Source organism: Canis lupus, chromosome 14 (genome assembly GCF_011100685.1).
Source record: "Canis lupus familiaris isolate Mischka breed German Shepherd chromosome 14, alternate assembly UU_Cfam_GSD_1.0, whole genome shotgun sequence".
NCBI classification, from domain to species: domain Eukaryota; kingdom Metazoa; phylum Chordata; class Mammalia; order Carnivora; family Canidae; genus Canis; species Canis lupus.
Genome location: NC_049235.1, coordinates 58,093,912 through 58,106,879, shown reverse-complemented (window position 1 = coordinate 58,106,879; position 12,968 = coordinate 58,093,912). Strand labels below are relative to the sequence as shown.

Sequence of the window (12,968 nt, the reverse complement as noted above, 5' to 3'; positions counted from 1 at the left end):
AGTTTGATACTGGTTAATATCTAAAATTGTATGAGTCTGAATTGATAATCAGATCTTAGGTGATAGTACATACTCCAATTTTAAAAAATGGTTTCTAGTTATTTTCCTTGTCCCTCTTTTTTTACATTTCCCCTGCATTATTATTATTATTATTATCATTATTTTTAATTTTTCTTAGTTCCTTGAGAGATTGCCCTTCATCTCATGAAAGGAACATTGTAAGTGCTTCTTTCTTCCTGGTTGATGTCCCCCCTAAAATCTGTTTGGGACAAGAGTGTGTTTCTTTCCCTAACTGCTCCCATAAATGAAAGATAATGAGGATAATGTAGAAATTATTTTTTCCACTGGAAATGTGTATATCTGTAGTTCCTAATTAGACAAAATCACTTGGGCATAATACTCATGAGATGGTGGTGTTGGTGATGTAGTTCCTTTTCTAAATTTTAGTACAAATATCTTAGAGTTAGGTTTGTACATATAAAACCTGAGGTGGTTTACTTTTTTGTTGAGTACAATATATTCATGGTAAAAATGGGAAGCAATGCTTAATCTCCTCACAGGTGTATACTAGAATTTTTTTTCTTTTTTTTTAAGATTTTATTTATTTATTCATGAGAGAGAGAGAGAGAGAGAGAGAGAGAGAGAGAGGCAGAGACACAGGAAGAGGGAGAGACAGGCTCCATGCAAGGAGCCTGATGTGGGACTCACACCCTGGGCCGAAGGCAGGCACTAAACCACTGAGCCACCCTGGGATCCCCTTTTTTTCTTTTTTGAATTCCTAACTTAGAAAAAAAAAACTGACACAATTAAAGAAAAATAGAAATTAAAGACAGTTTATAAAAAATAAAATCCTTTAGTATTTTGACTAAAACTCTCAATTATTCTTTAATTCCCTCAGCATCCGTGTGAGTGTATTTTACGACATGTTACTTAGTGTTCAAGTTTTAAAAGTTCTTTGCAAGGACAAGTTCTTCGTATGGTTATAAGAATCCAGACATAATTGTATAAATAGAGATAGACTCTTGGACAGGAAATGTGGCCTGGGGTAAAGGCACAGGGCTACTACCTAAGTCCCAGGGAGGACCCTTGCTTCTTCTCCTTCTCATTCTGATCTATCGCAAGTGTAGACTTTACTCAAGAGGGAATCAGAGGGCGAAAAAGTTGAGTTGAAACAAACACCAAGGAGATCAGATTCTTGATATTCAGAATGAAGTGCAGAAATGTAGAGAGCTTATAAGGAATATCCAACACATCTCCTAATTAATATGTAAAAGTCTTCCTACTTTCAAGTCTAAAAAGTATCTGCACAGGTGAGAATGCTAGAGCATATTGGCCTAACCTTGGAAGTGCTTTGTGGTAGGATTTAGGCACTCTGCATTTCAGGATGTTTGGGAGCTAATAAACATAATTTCAGTTTCATCAGATTTTCTCTATTCTATCTTGATAATGGACTCTATCACCTTGTCTAGACCACACTGTACACAGCGATGAGAGACAAAGGGATTAGTTGGGGGTCCCATACACTAGGTTGTTCTGTTGTACCAGCATCAACAACCAAACTTTTGTTACCTCCTCATTTTCCATGTTCTAAATACAGAATAGGTTTTATTAAAATATCTTTCCCTCATGTAACAGATAGATTTAATATTCTCGCCCATTCAGCTCCATACTCGCACACCACCTGTACATTTTTCCTATGGTTGTATTATGTCAAGAAATCCAATCCCATGACCAGTGCAAAAAATACAAGCTTAGAGTCACAAAATTAACTAGAAGAGGCATATTCATAGACATGTGTGTGTTTTCCCATACTTCTCAGATATTTAAGCCTTGGTGAGTCTCTAAGAATGTAGCCAGATTTCCCCCATTATTTCATTTTATGAAGATTTTTTTTAACTAAACAAAATTATTTCTGTACTAGAAAATGAGATACTTAAGGTTTGAGTGGTGTATTGACATTACCACTTTAACTCAGTGGATTTAGAAAACATGGCTTATTATGGAATTAAGTAAAATTATAAACATAAATTTCTTATATGAACCCAAGAAAAAATGAAATGCACTAGAAGGATTGAATATAAATATTTTTAAATTAAAAATATATTTAATTTATATGCAAACACACTTTTAAATTATCTTAAAGATTATCAACTATTAGAATAATAAATATTTAAAAATATAAACACTTAAAAATAGTATGGATTTATGAGATTTATAATATATGTAGATTGAAAGAGAGGAAAACAAAAACATAAATTGCATGTGGGGGAATAAATGTAATTTTATTCTTTGCTATAAGTTTCTTATAGTTTGATATAATATGTGAAAAGATTATGGTAAATTATAAAGTGTATTTTATTCTCTAGAGAAAACACTAAAAATGACCAGAAAAGGTATGTCTAGAAAGCCAATGAAGAAGAAAATGAAATAATAAAAATTCAAGAGGAATATAAAAAGTTCAAAAGTGAGAAAAGTATATAGCAAATACTTTGACGGTAGAATTAAATCTTACCATAACATTATTTATGAAATATAATGTGCTAAATTTTATAATTAAAGTACAGAAGTGGTCTATCTGTGTAATAAAGCATACACGATGTGTCTGCAAGTGATACATTTTTAATTAAAAATGAATATAACAGTCTGGAAAATATATATAATATGCAAATAGTAAGCATGATATAGCAAGTAAGTACTTTCATATTAAACAAGGTAGATTCCAGTGTAAGAACTCTTACAGAGATAAAGTGGGACATTTTACAATTCATCAAGAAAACATACTAATCATAAATGCATATGCACTTAATAAATAGTGTCAAGTTATATAAAACAAAACTAATAGAACTGAAAAGAGTAATAGGAAAATCCATGTAGATTTTAACACTTGTCAATAACTAATAGAAAAGGAAGAAAAAGGGGATCCCTGGGTGGCGCAGCGGTTTGGCGCCTGCCTTTGGCCCAGGGCGTGATCCTGGAGACCCGGGATCGAATCCCACGTCGGGCTCCCGGTGCATGGAGCCTGCTTCTCCCTCTGCCTGTGTCTCTGCCTCTCTCTCTCTCTCTCTGTGACTATCATAAATAAATAAAAATTAAAAATAAAAAAAAAAGAAAAGGAAGAAAAAAAATATGAGTAAATAAGATTTTAATAATACTGTGAACCAACTTACTTCACATAAAGAATACTATACTCCAAAACAGTAGTATTCAAACCTTTATATGTATCCATGAAATATTTATACCAATAGATGTTCTATTGAGTCATAAAGTGAGTCTCAATAAAATTCAAAAGATCAAAACCATACAGAGTATGATCTCTGAGCCCAACGGTATTAGGTTGGGAAATAGCTATTCTCAATATATTTTGTAATCATGCAACTCACTTATAAATATAATATGATTTATGTTTATAATACTAAGAAAAATCAGAAAGTATTGTAATATAAATTAAATAAAGTTAGCATGCAAAATTTGTGGAATTTATTTAATGATAGCCTAGCCTCAAATGCCTATTTTAGAAAAAAGTAAAAAATAAAAGTGTAAAATCAGCGATCTTAACTTCCATATTAAAAAAACATAAAAGAAGAGCAATTAAACCAAAAGTAAATAGAAAAAAGGAAACAATTAGGGTAATAATGAAAAACATGAAATAAATAAAACCAACCAAACTATAAAGAAAGCCACTGAAGCCAAAACACATTATTTGAAAATAGAAGTAAAACTGATGAACTCCCCTTAATACAGATCAAGAAAAAAAGGACTGAAAATCACAAATTACCAATATTAAAAATGAAAGAAGATGTATCACAAGAGATACTGCAGATATTCAGGAAATAAAAAGGAAATGTTGGGAACTAATTTATGCCAGTAAATTTGGAAACTTCGTTAAAATAGTAAAATCCTGAAAAAAAATCAGAAACAACATAGATGGAATAAGGAATTTAAATAAACTCCTATCAATACAATTAAGTTTAAACAACAAAAAAATTCCCTAAAATACAACTCTAGACCTTATTAACTTTAGGAGTCCAATCAAATATTTAAGAAGTAAACAGTAACAATCCTATATAAATTCCTTCAGAAAATATTAGAAAAGAAAACAAACCTAGACTTAATTTCAGATGTCAGCAGAACCATGGCTCCAAACACATTTAGCAGAAAGACAATTACTGAATAATACATTTGATGAATACAGACACATATTCTTAATAAAGTTTTAGAAGTAAAGTGTACCAATTTATAAGATGGAAAACAACTCATGCCAGTGAGTTTCATTGTAGGAATGCAAGGTTGGGTAGTATCTGAAAAGCAATCGATGTAAATAACCATACTAAATAAATAGAGAAGAAGCATCATAGAATTTTCTCAATAGCTGTAGAAAGAATGCACTTCCCAAAACTGAACGCTATCCATGATAAAAAAATAACAAAATACAAAACAAAAACAAAAACGTCCCCATGCAAACTAGGATCAGAAGGAAATGTTCTCATTCATTTGGGGAATATAAATAATAGTGAAAGGGAATATAAGGGAAGGGGGAAGAAATGTGTGGGAAATATCAGAAAGGGAGACAGAACGTAAAGACTGCTAACTCTGGGAAACGAACTAGGGGTGGTAGAAGGGGAGGAGGGCGGGGGGTGGGAGTGAATGGGTGACGGGCACTGGGGGTTATTCTGTATGTTAGTAAATTGAACACCAATAAAAAATAAATTAAAAAAAAAAGGAAATGTTCTCAAACTGATAAAGGATATCAATGAAACAGTCACTTGTGCCTTTTCAAGCAGGGCTCACATATGTAGAATGTTCTTCTTTATAAATACCTTTTCCCTCTAATTAAAAGTTTAAATCCACATTAATTAATTTCTCGTGTTTTAGTTTAGATTTCAAGACATTGACCACGATTTTTAGATGCTAATTATATTTAGCATCAACATTAAATTGACTATGTATGGGGTTCTGTATCCACAATGTGTTGGGCAACTTTGCAGATAATAGCTTTGAAAATATAAGAAATTAAAATCTACTAGCAATAAATGTTGCTCCTTTGGGATTTTTGTTCCAGGGAAAGTCTAGTCATAGTTATTTATTTTATTTGTACAAACATTAAATCAAAAATCCTATAAAATTAAGTTCTATGTTCAGTAAACCAAAATTCCTCCTTGGTACATTTCAAAACACATTTCCCAATGTGTTATCTTCTCTAGGAGCCATTCAACTGAAGTGATTAAACACACCACCACTATTACCACTAGCGTCATTTTTTTGTGCTCCAGTGCACTGTAGGTTCATTATAAAGCAATTTCTACACTTCTAAGATGGATTTATTTTTGGTAGTGTTTCATCTTCTCTAAATACTCATATGGGAATCATGTAGTTACCATTATTGTAAGATTCTCATTCAATTATGTGGTTTGCCACTGGTTTATTAAATTAATATCTATAGGTAACCTGAATGATGTTTCAGTGAATCAGAAAGTTTCAGAAAAAGAGTTCTAACCCTTCATATTTTTGTTGGTCAAAAAATCCAATGGCTTGGTCAGTATTACACACACTTGCTATAATAGCTAAAGGCAAAATGTTTCCAATTAACTTACTGTGGAGGCACCTAGCTCTTATGAATTATTCTTATGAATTAAATTCCCAAAGATTTTAGGGTACTCAGCCTGAGATCTTTACATTTCTGCATTTTGGCTTTGGTGCTAAGTTTGAAAGAAAGAAAAGCATATGTCATTTCCAGGCTCATGAATCATTCTATTTTTCCTATTTGCCTTATTTGACTATTTTTAATATCAAAGCCATTCATCATTGTTAACAGTAAGCTTTTACAAATATTAGGGGATTTTTGTTTTGTTTTGTTTTTTGTACAAATACTAGTTTTTTAATAGGCTTTTGAATTGTGAGAAATAAACAATATTAATTCTTTGTAATTCAATTTCAGCCATCATTGTCATAATAAATAATTTTATACTCATCTATCAAATCTGGGCTGAAAAAAAAAACAAAATAGTTCAATGCAACTCATAGATTGAAAAGTGAGACCACGCTTGTATTTATTTGTTCATGGACAGTTTCATTTCCCTCAGTAGCAGTTTTCATCAAAGAAATAGGAATAGATTAATTGTTCCAAAGATGAAGTGCAACACCTTTTTCACAACGGGTTTACTGCCAGAACACAGGTGTTGTGAAAACCACCACTAAACCTAAACCAAAGACTCACATCAACATTGTGGTCATTGGACACGTAGATTCGGGCAAGTCAACCGCTCCTGGCCATCCGATCTACAAATGTGGTGGGATTGACCAAAGAACTATCAAAATAGTTGAGAAGGAGGCTGCTGAGATGGGAATGGGCTCCTTCAAGTATGCCTGGGTCTTGGATAAACTGAAAACTGAACACGAACATGGTGTCACCATTGATATGTCCCTGTGGAATTCTGAGACCAGCCAAGTATTATGTGACCATGACTGATGCCCCAGGACACAGAGACTTTATCAAAAACATGGTTACAGGCACATCTCAGGCTGACTGTGCTGTCCTGAGTTAGTGTTGGTGAATTTGGAGCAGGTTATCTCCAAGAATGGGCCGACCCGTGAGCATGCCCTTCTGGCTTACACACTGGGTGTAAACAGCTAACTGCTGGTGTTAACAAAATGGATGAGCCATTGAGCCACCTTGCAGCCAAGAGAGATACAAGGAAATCGTTAAGGAAGTCAGAGCCTACATTAAGAAAATTGGCTACAACCCTGACACAGTAGCATTTGTGCCAATTTCTGGTTGGAATGGTGACAACATGCTGGAGCCAAGTGCTATCACACCTTGGTGCAAGGGATGGAAAGTCCCCGTAAAGATGGGAGTGCCCATGGAACCACACTGCTTGAAGCTCTGGATAACATCCTGCCACCAACTCATTCAACTGACAGGCCCTTGCGTCTGCCCCTCCAGGACGTCTACAAAATTGGTGGTATTGGTACCATCCCTGTGGGCCAAGTGGAGACTGGTGTTCATAAGCCTGGCATGGTAGTCACCTTTGTTCCAGTCAATGTTATAACTGAAGTAAAGTCTGGTGAAATGCACCATTAAGCTTTGAGTGAGGCTCTTCCTGGGGACAATGTGGGCTTCAATGTCAAGGACATATCTGTCAAAGATGTTCGTGGTGGCAGTGTGGCTGGTGACAGCAAAAATGACCCACCCATGGAAGCAGCTGGCTTCATGGCTCAGGTGATTATCCTGAACCATCCAGGCCAAATCAGTGCTGGATATGCACCTGGGGATTGTCACACGGCTCACAGTGCTTGCAAGTTTGCTGAGCTGAAGGAGAAGACAGATCGTCGTTCTGGAAAAAAGGCTGGAAGATGGTCCCTGGCAAACCATGTGTGTTGAGAGCTTCTCCGACTGACTATCCTCCTCTGGGTCATTTTGCTGTTCGTGACATGAGACAGATGGTTGCTGTGGGTGTCATCAAATAAATGGGCAAGAGGCAGCTGGAAATGGCAAAGTCACCATGTCTGCCCAGAAATCTCAGAAGGCTAAATGAATATTATCCCCAATACCTGCCACCCCAGTCTTAATCATTGGTGGAAGCAGGTCTCAGATGTGTTTGTGTCAACTGGCCATTTAAGTTTAATAGTAAGACTGGCTAATGATAACAATGCATCATAAAACCTTCAGAAGGAAAGAAGAGTGTTCTGTGGACCATTGTGTGTGTGTGTGTGTGTGTGTGTGTGTGTTTGTGTGATTGTGTGGCAGTTTTAAGTTATTAGTTTTTAAAATCAGTACTTTTTAATGGAAACTACCAAAAATCTGTCACAGAATTTTGAGACCCATTAAAACAAAAATTTAATGAGAAAAAAAAGATGGAGTGCAACACCCATAAAGCAGATATAAAGTTCAAAGAAGATATGAACAAAAGAGTTCGAAAGAAAAATAAAACCCTGAAAGAATCACAATAAATAGTACGTGGAATGGCTCTTGATTACTTCCTAATGGAAATACTCCATCAGCGTTACCTAAATTCCATCTGCATTGCTGCATGCTATCTTGATGAATTGCAGATCTATAAAAAATTTGAAAAATAATTTTCACCTTTCAACAGAGAATATACAGATCCACTGCTAGGCTTTAAGCTTATATTATTCTTGTTATATATGTATAGATCCAATGTAATTCATATAGTAAATGAAGAGGGGAAAAGAACACTTCAGCTTCGCACCCATTATTGGAGAAGAAACCAATACTGCGTAATGAAAATCAAGCTTTTCTTCTTTTTGTCCCCAGTTTTCAGCTTTAAATTAAGTCATTTTAAAAGCAGCACATGTCTTACTTGAACTACAAAAAGGTGAAACGAAATTTTTGGTAACTGAATTTTTATTTTCCTTTTAATTTCTGGTTCACACATAAATTCATTTATCTCTTTACATTGTTATTATTTTTTAACATGTGGATATGAGAGGCTGAGATATCTTTGGGTGCTTAGATTTTTTAAAGCCATAAAATAATGTCCAAAAAGAATGACAAAATTGAAGTTAAACATTATTTAAAAAGTCACAAGTTATATATATACATATATACACACATATACATATGAATGTTTATGAATATAATATATAAATATATGTGAATATATAAATATTCATATATAAAGCTAAAGTTTTAGTTTTCTGAAAAACAATTATCTTTTTTTCTTTTTGAGAATTACTATCTAAGTATTTTTAATCAATACAGACTTAGCATTGTATTCAGGTTTACTGAAAGAGGAAGAGGTAACTGAACTGGAACATTCTAACATAGGTAATCAGCAAAAAATAATTTAAAATAAACTAAGAGTTATTCTTTTTACCTCAGTATTATCTGTGTCTTAAGCACTATGGTTATTGAAATAAAAATTAATGATATTAATGTGAGTCACCTTTATCAGATTAATTGATGTTTAGTAAGGAAAATGGGCATAGTTAGCTCTTCTGGAATGAAACAATCACACTGCTTATATCAACCAGTTATTAAGAAGTTAGAAATAGTCAAAATACGTTATTCCCGACTGGTTATATCTTTAGTGTCTGGTGGGTATATTTAAAAAAACAATTATTTTCAAATAAAATCTGAGAGGCAGAAAATTACTTTGTTTAAATATCCTTTCTATACCTAATACTGAGGTATGAATCTAATAAAGAATATACAGGATAGAGATAAGAAAATCTATAAAATACTGACAAAAAAATAAGAGAACAAAATAATTTGAGACATATCATATTTATGAATCACATGACTCAATATTGGTAAGATGTTAATTCTTCTCAATTTGATGTATAGATCCAATGCAGTAGCAATCAAAATCTCAGCACATTATTTTGTAGATATAAATAAACTGATTTTAAAATTTATATGGAAAGGGAAAGGATTTGGAATAATCAACACAACACTGAGGAAAAAGAACAAGGTTGCAAGATTCATGGTATTATAAGATCTAATACAGAGCTTCAATAATCAATATACCATCTCATTGTGGAAATAATAGACATCTAGATAAATGGAATAGAATGGAGAACCCAACAATATCACCCCAAAGACATAGTCAACTGATTTTGACAGAGGCAAAAGGAAATTGAAGAGAAAAAAAGTCTTCAATAAATTATGATGAAACACTTGGACATCCATATGCAAAAATAAAAAAATAGCATGCTATGTCTTATGTAAAAATTCTCAATATGGACCATATAGTTAAATATAAGATGAAAGCTTTAAAACTTTTAAAAGAAAACTTAGGTGAAAGTTTACAGAACCTTAGATTTGGAGATGAGTTTTTAGATTCAATAACAAAATCACAATTCACGAATAAAAAAACTGAGAAGTTGGACTTTATTAAAATTCAAATCATTTGCTCCATGAAAAACCCATTTTTAAGAGAATGAAAAGGCAAATAACAACTTGGAAAAATATTTGGAAATCACGTACTGAACAGGTATCCAAATATATAATGGAACCTTGAAACTCAAAGCCATAAATTACATAACATAGAATAACATAACATAACATAACATAACATAACATAACATAACATAAAACATACCAGGCTTGCACAGACACCATAGGAAAGATATACATGTGGCTAATAAGCATACGAAAATATGTGCAACATCATTTGGCTTTAGGGAACTGTGGAGTCAAATAACTTCTTATTAATAGACACTGATTAGAATGGCTAAAATATAAAAATAAATCTTATAATATCCATTACTAGTGTGAAACAACAGGAAAACATACCTAATACTATGGGATACAGAAAGTATGATCTTCCTATTTACCCAAGTGATTTTAAAACATATACCCCCATGAAAGACTGATGCTTGAATGTTTACAGTACCTGTATTTGTTAATTACCAAAAACTCCAAGCAATTAAAATGGCTTCTTAGTTTCCATAGGTGGATGGACAAATAAACTGTGGGACATCATACAACACAATATTATAGCAATAAAAATGAACTGGCACTAGATTTGTAATAATTTCTCAATGTATACAAATGTTGAATCATTACATTGTACACATGAAACTATTATAATTGTTTGTCAATTACACCTCAGCAAAAAAACCCAAAAGTTTGAAGAAATCAGCTATTAGAGTGTTTTACAGGTTATTGGTAAGAGATTAATTTTTTTTTTCTAAAAAAAAGAATTAGCTATCAAGCCACACAAAATTATTATGCTTAAATCTTAGTTGGGGTTGAAAAGGAAGCCTGTCTGAAAAGGCTACTTGCTATATAATTCCATTTATATGAGTTTCTAGAAAAGGCAAAACTAAAGACTCTGTCAATAGATTAGTGATTTCCAGGGGTATGAGATGTGCAAGTTGAATAAATGAAGCACAATTTGTTTATTTTTTTGGATGGTAAAACTCTTTTGTATGATATTGCAATAATGGATCTTACACATTTATCAGACTGCATAGGACTTTATAGCACACAGACTTGAATTATAGTGTATGCAAATTTTTAAAAGTCATCTAGGAGATAGGGGGATCCCAGTATGGAATGCAGACTGTGACAAATGAATCTAGCTGTACTACAAAATTTTCGTAAACTCATCTGAGAGTATAGTCTGAAAAGGTGATAGTCTAAGTAACTTTGGAAATGAGTGGAGAGCATAAAAGATGACCCTGGAGAAATCCAGTAAATTTTACTCCCCCAAGTAAAGAGGAGCTGAAAAACAAAAGCACCATTATGAAGTTATGTTGAGAAACATGGGAACCTACCAAAAGAGCCCCTAATAGCCAAAGCTGGAACAATAAAATTGAATAAAAATAGCTAAATAATGCTGAATTATAACACAAAGGATAAAATAAATGTCAGTGAACCCATATTGAGAGAAATAAATGATTGAATAAGTAAGTGAATGAGGGAGAGAAACAACTATCTTTGCAGAAATATTCCAAATGATTTCTGTAGATCATAAATCTCCTCCCTGAAGGAGATGGAGCAGAATTCCTATTCTCCATGTGTGACCTGCCCCTAGTGACTTCTTTCCAAAGAGTACCATATGGAGGAATCATCTTAACAGTGGGAAAAACCTGCTGAACACCACCTCAGCTTGGCGGTCAAGTTTAAGATCAACAGCGCTACTTGGATAGCATGTGTACTTGACCCCATGTGATGAGAATGGAGCCTTCCCTCTGTGGTCTTCCTTCCTTCCAAAGCCCATAACGTCAGTCTGATCATGAAGTAAACATCAGAAGAACCCCAACTGAGGAATAGTCCACAAAATATCCAACCCATACTCCTCAAGACTAGAAAGGCCATCGAAGTCAAAGAACGTCTAAGAAATACAATCTAGAGGAATCTATAGAGACTTGATGACCAAATTTAATGTGTTATCCTAGATAGGATCTTGGAAGAGAAAAAAGATATTGGGTAAAAACCAGGGAAATATGGATAAAGTATGGACTTTAATTAATAATCTACTGGTATCGGTTGATTGTTGTGGCAAATATACAACACTAATGTAGGAAGTGGTTAATTGAACAAGGAGACCATTAAATGGAGGTGGCTCATGTAAACAAGTCACAGTCCAAGCCCAGAAAGACCTTAAGGTTCAAAATTGAAACCTAAGGAGAACCAATCACAAATAGTCAACTTGGCTTTAAGTGATAGCCAATCAGGAATTTCCTTATTTGCTTTTGCCTTTCCTCTATAAAAGTCTCTCCCTAGCTCGTGTCTGTAGAATTCTAACCACTTCTGGTTGGGTGCTCCCTGATTCTAGTAGATTTTTGTTGAAATGAACTCTTTCACATTTTTAACATGCCTTGGTTTATTTTTTTTTAACAGATGCTCATGATAGAGAAAACAGTACAGGAACTATCTGGAACATTTTCATAACTTTTCTGTAAATCTAACTCTTTTAAATAAGATTATTTGAAAATTAGTTTCTTAAGACCAGTAATTTACACAACACTGCATTTTAAGAGGTAGATTTAAATTTGACTAAGATCTTCTCTATTCCAAATTTATATTGCACAAACCCTGCTCATAATAATAATAATAAAATGAATAGTTTATTAAACACTGAATGGTCCATGTGAGCATACGTTTTAGGATGTAACAGTGAGCCCACTTAATTCACAGAAGATATAATTTATTTATTTCTATCTTGCCTTCATGGTTCAACATGATTATGTATGTATTTTTTCCCTAGGCTGTGACATGGGGGAGGAGCTATTTCTCGAGTATAGGAAAAGTAAAGGCAGAGATGATGCCAATTTCTCTTTCTTCTACCTTCCATCCCTGTCCCTGTGAGAGAAGTTCCAAATGTAGTTGTTCTGTATCAGTGGGATTATGCTCCAGATGCAATGATGTCACTGCCTTCTTTTATGGGATGTGTTTACCTGGAACTGGGCTTTCATTTTCAATTGGTTGAGTTTATTTTAACTGAGAAATCCTCAGGAAGAATTTGGGACTGAGTATGTTATCTGAGTAAGTAAGACGT

At 33.6% G+C, this 12,968-nt stretch overlaps 1 pseudogene; it reads left to right on the top strand.

Annotated features, from left to right (window-relative positions):
• The first annotated feature begins 6,322 nt into the window (after window positions 1-6,322).
• LOC100856228 lies at window positions 6,323-7,532 on the top strand (annotated as a pseudogene).
• The last annotated feature ends 5,436 nt before the right edge of the window (window positions 7,533-12,968 follow it).